This window comes from Salmo trutta, chromosome 1 (genome assembly GCF_901001165.1).
Source record: "Salmo trutta chromosome 1, fSalTru1.1, whole genome shotgun sequence".
NCBI classification, from domain to species: Eukaryota; Metazoa; Chordata; class Actinopteri; order Salmoniformes; family Salmonidae; genus Salmo; species Salmo trutta.
In genome coordinates, this window is record NC_042957.1 from 5761590 (window position 1) to 5768057 (window position 6468).

At 45.3% G+C, this 6468-nt stretch overlaps 1 long non-coding RNA gene across 1 annotated transcript; it reads left to right on the forward strand.

Moving 5' to 3' along the window:
* The first annotated feature begins 3171 nt into the window (after window positions 1-3171).
* On the forward strand, window positions 3172-3733 carry LOC115153962 (uncharacterized). The gene is made up of 3 exons (XR_003867802.1): window positions 3172-3308; window positions 3392-3447; window positions 3543-3733. It is a non-coding gene; the product is annotated as an uncharacterized LOC115153962 (long non-coding RNA).
* Window positions 3734-6468: the final 2735 nt, after the last annotated feature.

Here is a 6468-nt window from a genome sequence, read left to right on the forward strand (position 1 = left end):
AAAAAAAATGTATATTTTGGCTGTATGCAATTATGGAGAGTGGATAAAATGGTTTCTTTGTCATCTTGCTAGCGAGTTATCTAGCTGTGGGCATCTGACTAGTATCAACAAGGTCTTTCTACAACACCAGCACAGCTAGCTAACATTGACTAGAACATAAAGCAACACACACGGACATGCATTACCAACAAACGCTAGCTTCTGGTTTGGAATATTTTAACAAGGCTGAGTGGTTGACGACTTCACAATCTTTTCTGTGTGAACATAAAAGAGATTGACTGCTGACAATAATTGGAGGTGTTAAATACTAATCGGCAGGCAAACATTTGACAATCCTACCGGTGTGTCTGAGCTGTAACAGATTGATGAATGTTAAACGGACTGTATTTCTGTATAATGTTGAACTGAATTTGGTGTTTCTTTTGTCATACAATCATCTCTGTTGTTCACCATACGTCAACGGTTGACTCCTGTTGAAAAACAATTGGCTCAATCCAGAATGGGTGGGTAGAGTTCACCCTTTTAAAACCTGTCGGATTGGTCCATGATGTGATGAAGAGTTCTGTCTTACTATCCAGGTCTGTGCCCAAACAATTTGAGCTTCTACTTTTAAAAATCCACCTTTCCAGAAACAAGTCTCTAACCATTGCCGCTTGCTATAGACCACCTACTGCCCCCAGCTGTGCCCTGGACACCATATATGAATTGATTGCCCCCCATCTATCTTCAGAGCTCGTGCTGTTAGGTGACCTAAACTGGGACATGCTTAACACCCCAGCCATCATACAATCTAATCTTGATGTCCTCAATCTCACACAAATTATCAATGAACCTACCAGGTACAACCCCAAATCCGTAAACACAGGCACCCTCATAGATATCATCCTAACCAACCTTCCCTCCAAATACACCTCTGCTGTCTTCAACCAGGATCTCAGCGATCACTGCCTCATTCATTGCGTCCGTAATGGGTCTGCGGTCAAACGACCACCCCTCATCACTGTCAAACGCTCCCTAAAACACTTCAGCGAGCAGGCCTTTCTAATCTACCTGGCCCTGGTATCCTGGAAGGATATTGACCTCATTCCGTCAGTAGAAGATGCCTGGTTATTCTTTAAAAGTGCTTTCCTCACAATCTCAAATAAGCATGCCCCATTCAAAAAATGTTGAACCAGGAACAGATATATCCCGTGGTTAACTCCAGACCTGTTCAACCTCTCTTTCGTAGCGTCTGAGTTCCCCAAAGATTGGAAAGCTGCCGCGGTCATCCCCCTGTTCACAGGGGGAGACACGCTAGACCCAAACTGCTACAGACCTATATCTATCCTACCCTGCCTTTCTAAGGTCTTCGAAAGCCAAGTTAACAAACAGATCACCGACCATTTCGAATCCCACCGTACCTTCTCCGCTATGCAATCTGGTTTCCGAGCTGGTCATGAGTGCCCCTCAGGCACACTCAAGGTCCTAAACGATATCATAACCACCATCGATAAGAGACAATACTGGGCAGCAGTATTCATCGACCTGGCCAATGCTTTCGACTCTGTCAATCACCACATTCTTGTCGGCAGACTCAATAGCCTTGGTTTCTCAAATGACTGCCTCGCCTGGTTAACCAACTACTTCTCAGACAGAGTTCAGTGTGTCAAATCCGAGGGCCTGTTGTCCGGACCTTTGGCAGTCTCTATGGGGGTGCCAAAGGGTTCAATTCTCCAGCTGACTCTTTTCTCTGTATATATCAATCATGTCGCTCTTGCTGCTGGTGATTCTCGGATCCACCTCTACGCACACGACACCATTCCGTATACTTCTGGCTCTTCTTTGGACACTGTGTTAACTAACCTCCAGACGAGCTTCAATGCCATACAACTCTCCTTCCGTGGCCTCCAACTGCTCTTAAATGCAAGTAAAACTAAATGCATGCTCTTCAACCGATCGCTGCCCGCACCTGCCCGCCCGTCCAGCATCACTACTCTGGACGGTTCCAACTTAGAATATGTCGACAACTACAAATACCTAGGTTTCTGGTTAGACTGTAAACTCTCCTTCCAGACTCACATGAAGCATCTCCAATCCAAAATTAAATCTCCAATCGGCTTCCTATTTTGCAACAAAGCATTCTTCACTCATGCTGCCGAACATACCCTCGTAAAACTGACTATCCTGCCGATCCTTGACTTCGGCGATGTCATTTACAAAATAGCCTCCAACATTCTACTCAGCAAATTGGATGCAGTCTATCACAGTGCAATCAGTTTTGTCACCAAAGCCCCATATACTTCCCAACACTGCGACCTGTATGCTCTCGTTGGCTGGCCCTCGCTACATATTCGTCGCCAAACCCACTGGCTCCAGGTCATCTATAAGTCTTTGCTAAGTAAAGCCCCGCCTTATCTCAGCTCACTGGTCACCATAGCAGCACCCACTAGTAGCACGTGCTCCAGCAGGTATATTTCACTGGTCATCCCCAAAGCCAATTCCTCGTTTGGCCGCCTTTCCTTCCAGTTCTCTGCTGCCAATGACTGGAACGAATTGCAAAAATCACTGAAGCTGGAGACCCATATCTCCCTCAATGGCTTTAAGCACCAGCTGTCAGAGCAGCTCACAGATCACTGCACCTGTACATAGCCCATCTGTAAATAGCCCATCCAACTACCTCATCCCCATAAAATAATGTATTATTCATTTTTTTGCTCCTTTGCACCCCAGTACCTATCTCTACTTGCACATTCATCTTTTGCACATCTATCACTCCAGTGTTTAATTGCTAAATTGTAATTATTTTGCCACTATGGCCTATTTATTGTCTACCTCATTTATCTTACCTCATTTGCACTCACTGTATATAGACTTTTTCTCTATTGTATTATTGACTGCATGTTTGTTTATTCCATGTGTAAACTCTGTGTTGTTTGTGTCACACTGCTTTGTTTTATCTTTGCCAGGTCGCAGTTGTAAATGAGAACTTGTTCTCACCTAGCCGACTTGGTTAAATAAAGGTGAAAAAAAAATGTCAATGTGCAAACTCCACCCTCCAGCACACCAGTGCACACCAGCTGAATGAAATCAAGAGCACCTAATCGCAATTGGGAAATTGAACCAATTGAAATGACGTTCATTGGCTAACAGCTGTACATAATTAGCCATCCAGGATAGAAGGGTCTGGGATTCCTTTATGAGGTGCAACCAAAACAGCTGTTTGACATAGCAACAGGGATATTCTGTCAGGGTGTCTCTCTAGCATTTGTTCTGAATACCGTTGTGGTTTTGATCACTAAAATGTCTGTGACTTTTGGACTCTCTTTGAGGTTAGTTTTTCAATATAGTCATCTGGGTGGTTTACCTTAGTTTTCACTGGTTATTTGTGTTTAACTGTCTGAATGTTTTGTAGTGTTTCTTGGATTTGCTGCCTGCTAATTGGAGGGATAACTTGTTTTACCCTTCAAGGTGCGTTTTGGTTTACACTACTTCAGTTCAAATCACAGTCTAGTTCCAATAGCTTAAGGTTGGCGTTTTACCACAGTGTTTTCTTTGTTTCCTAGGTGACGCTTATGGGCATCCTGCCTACACTGGACCTGAACCAACTGGATCCCATGCCCAAGCAAGTGTGGTGTCTGGTCAAAATGCTGAAGCTACAGGCCACAATACCCTGGCAAGTGTGAAGCTGTGTCCAAATGCCTCAGCAGAAGCGGCCGGCCCCCGCGCCTCGGCAGAAGCGGCCGGCCCCCGCGCCTCGGCAGAAGCGGCCGGCCCCCGCGCCTCGGCAGAAGCGGCCGGCCCCCGCGCCTCGGCAGAAGCGGCCGGCCCCCGCGCCTCGGCAGAAGCGGCCGGCCCCCGCGCCTCGGCAGAAGCGGCCGGCCCCCGCGCCTCGGCAGAAGCGGCCGGCCCCCGCGCCTCGGCAGAAGCGGCCGGCCCCCGCGCCTCGGCAGAAGCGGCCGGCCCCCGCGCCTCGGCAGAAGCGGCCGGCCCCCGCGCCTCGGCAGAAGCGGCCGGCCCCCGCGCCTCGGCAGAAGCGGCCGGCCCCCGCGCCTCGGCAGAAGCGGCCGGCCCCCGCGCCTCGGCAGAAGCGGCCGGCCCCCGCGCCTCGGCAGAAGCGGCCGGCCCCCGCGCCTCGGCAGAAGCTGCCGGCCTTGAACAGACGGCCCGACCCCTCAACAAGCTAGATAGGGAGATCATAATTTGGTTTGCCCAACTCCTTAATCGTCTTTCCCCTGTTACTGTGCCTCCATTTGAAGAAAAGGGCAAAGGTAACTGAGGTGAGGAAATGTGCAAACCAATGCACTTGTTTGAAATGAGGATCTCCTTCACTTGTGCATCGCCATGCAAATTGTTTACAGTGGTGGACGCTACTATTGCTGACACACTTATGTTCTACGGTTATGATATTGATTTGGCCTGGTGTTCCTGCTACTCTTGCATGATTTGATCAATAAACAATTTGACTTTCAAAATGCCTTGTCTTTAAAATGTGGGGTTCTCTTCTGCCTACCATGTGCTTGCTGTTTGGGAATAGACTGGGTCTGGAGTAAAAGAGAATGTGGTTCACAACACTTGTGTAAACAAATGTTTCTGGTAGTTCAAATGCTGAAGTTCTAAATTGTCAGCGCTCCCTCATATGTTCCTAGTTTACCTGTCCCTTTTGTGTAGGGTGTTTGACTTACAGTAATCGGCCTGTTACCATAGGTGCCTAAAGAATGTGAGTGCAGTTTACCTCATCGTCCCATTGCTTGTCACTAACCTGTCCCAGGGACGCTAAAGTTTCTCCTTGGCCTTATTCAGAAACATTAAAACAACTGGACACATTATGCCTGTTTCACAATGTTGGTCTGGCCAGACACATGAACGTGGATACAATCGTCTATGCATTCATCACTTTCAGCTGTTAAAAAATACTCTGCTTGGAGTCGTTCAGACATTCCTTATGTCAACTCTCAATGTGGTCTTCTGCACAATCCATTTCTACCTGACCACAGTGGGGTTGCACTTGCAGAAGCACCTGGCAGAAACTTTTTGATTTTAAAAGGTGCACTTAAGCTCTCACTTTGTACTAATTTATCTAGAGAAGTTGTGAACATGAACTTCAACAGCTGCACTTGATTTGGTACTAATTTAATCTGGAGCCATTGTAAATATTTTCTTAATCCTAAAAGCCTGCCTGGTGACTCACTTTCCAAAAACCCTTAGCATTGTAGGAATTTTTCAATGAACTAGTTACTGAGTTCATGGAGGAATGGACAAAGTGGTGAGCAGAAAGTGGACTTAATAGTACAAGGTTTGATTAAAGCACTACATCTGGAACAGAGGTCGATGTCCCCAGGGGTGGCTTAAAGGTTTTGGGGGGAAATCTGGATTCTGTGATCCTTTGTTAGCCAGGGTCTGATCGATCTGATAGTTTTTAAAAGTTTTTTAATGTTTTTTTTCAGAAAATAATCTGATAGCATCAATCTGACTCCACATGTCACAGAATCCAGTTTGAGTGCTTTGAACAGGTCTACACCTTGCCATCTACTGGACAGGTTGCAGTACTACTTCTACACTGTCACGAGGAAACTATAATAGACAATGTAAACACATGTAAAGTGGTGGTCAGCCATCCAGACAGCTGATGAAACTAAGTATTTATGTCTGTAATAAAGCCATTTTGTGGGAAACACTCATGATTGGGTGTGCCCCTGCCCAGTCACGTGAAATCCATAGATTACAATCTAATTCATTTCTTTCAATTGACTGATTTCCTTATATGAACTGTAACTGAGTAAATTTGTTGAAATTGTTGAGAAGAATCTTAAAAATATATATCTTTATGTTTCAAATTTTTTGGTTACTACATGATCTCCCTCTTACTCTTCAGTATTGGTAAAGGAATGTTCCTTTGTCTACAGAAGACCTTTTCCCGCCAAAACAATAATGTCCAAAAAGTAAACACTGGAACAATATAACATCAGAATGTTTGGAATGGGCATTGGGGATCTAAAGAATAATCATGTCACATTGTTTATTTTATGACATTAAGAATGGTATCAAGAAAAATACTGTACCTCGGAAAGTGTATACATTCTCTCGGTCAAGTTTCCGTCCAATACGTTGTCTATGTGATATGAAAATTGATGAAACTATGTTAAGATAGGAATGTGATTTTAGTTTCTAATGAGAATTGTTTTTCATATAAACTATGCACAGTGACTAGCCCCACCACGAGTGATGTCAGAGTTCATGTCAGCATGACGGAACCCCCCCTTTGGCCAGAGTGCTTAAAAGTACTCGCTAAGAATTAACATAACAGACCAGAAAATCATGGAGAGTTAGTTACATGTGGGAAATGGTTAGAACTTAAAACTCAACCTGAGGTGAAGAAGATAACTCCCAGACCTAAACATTGCCAGTTTGCAACTGTGCGTGTAAAGTGCTTCAAACTGACTAAAGATACAAGGTGGGAAGGATAAAATCCCATCTCTGATAATCATTGGT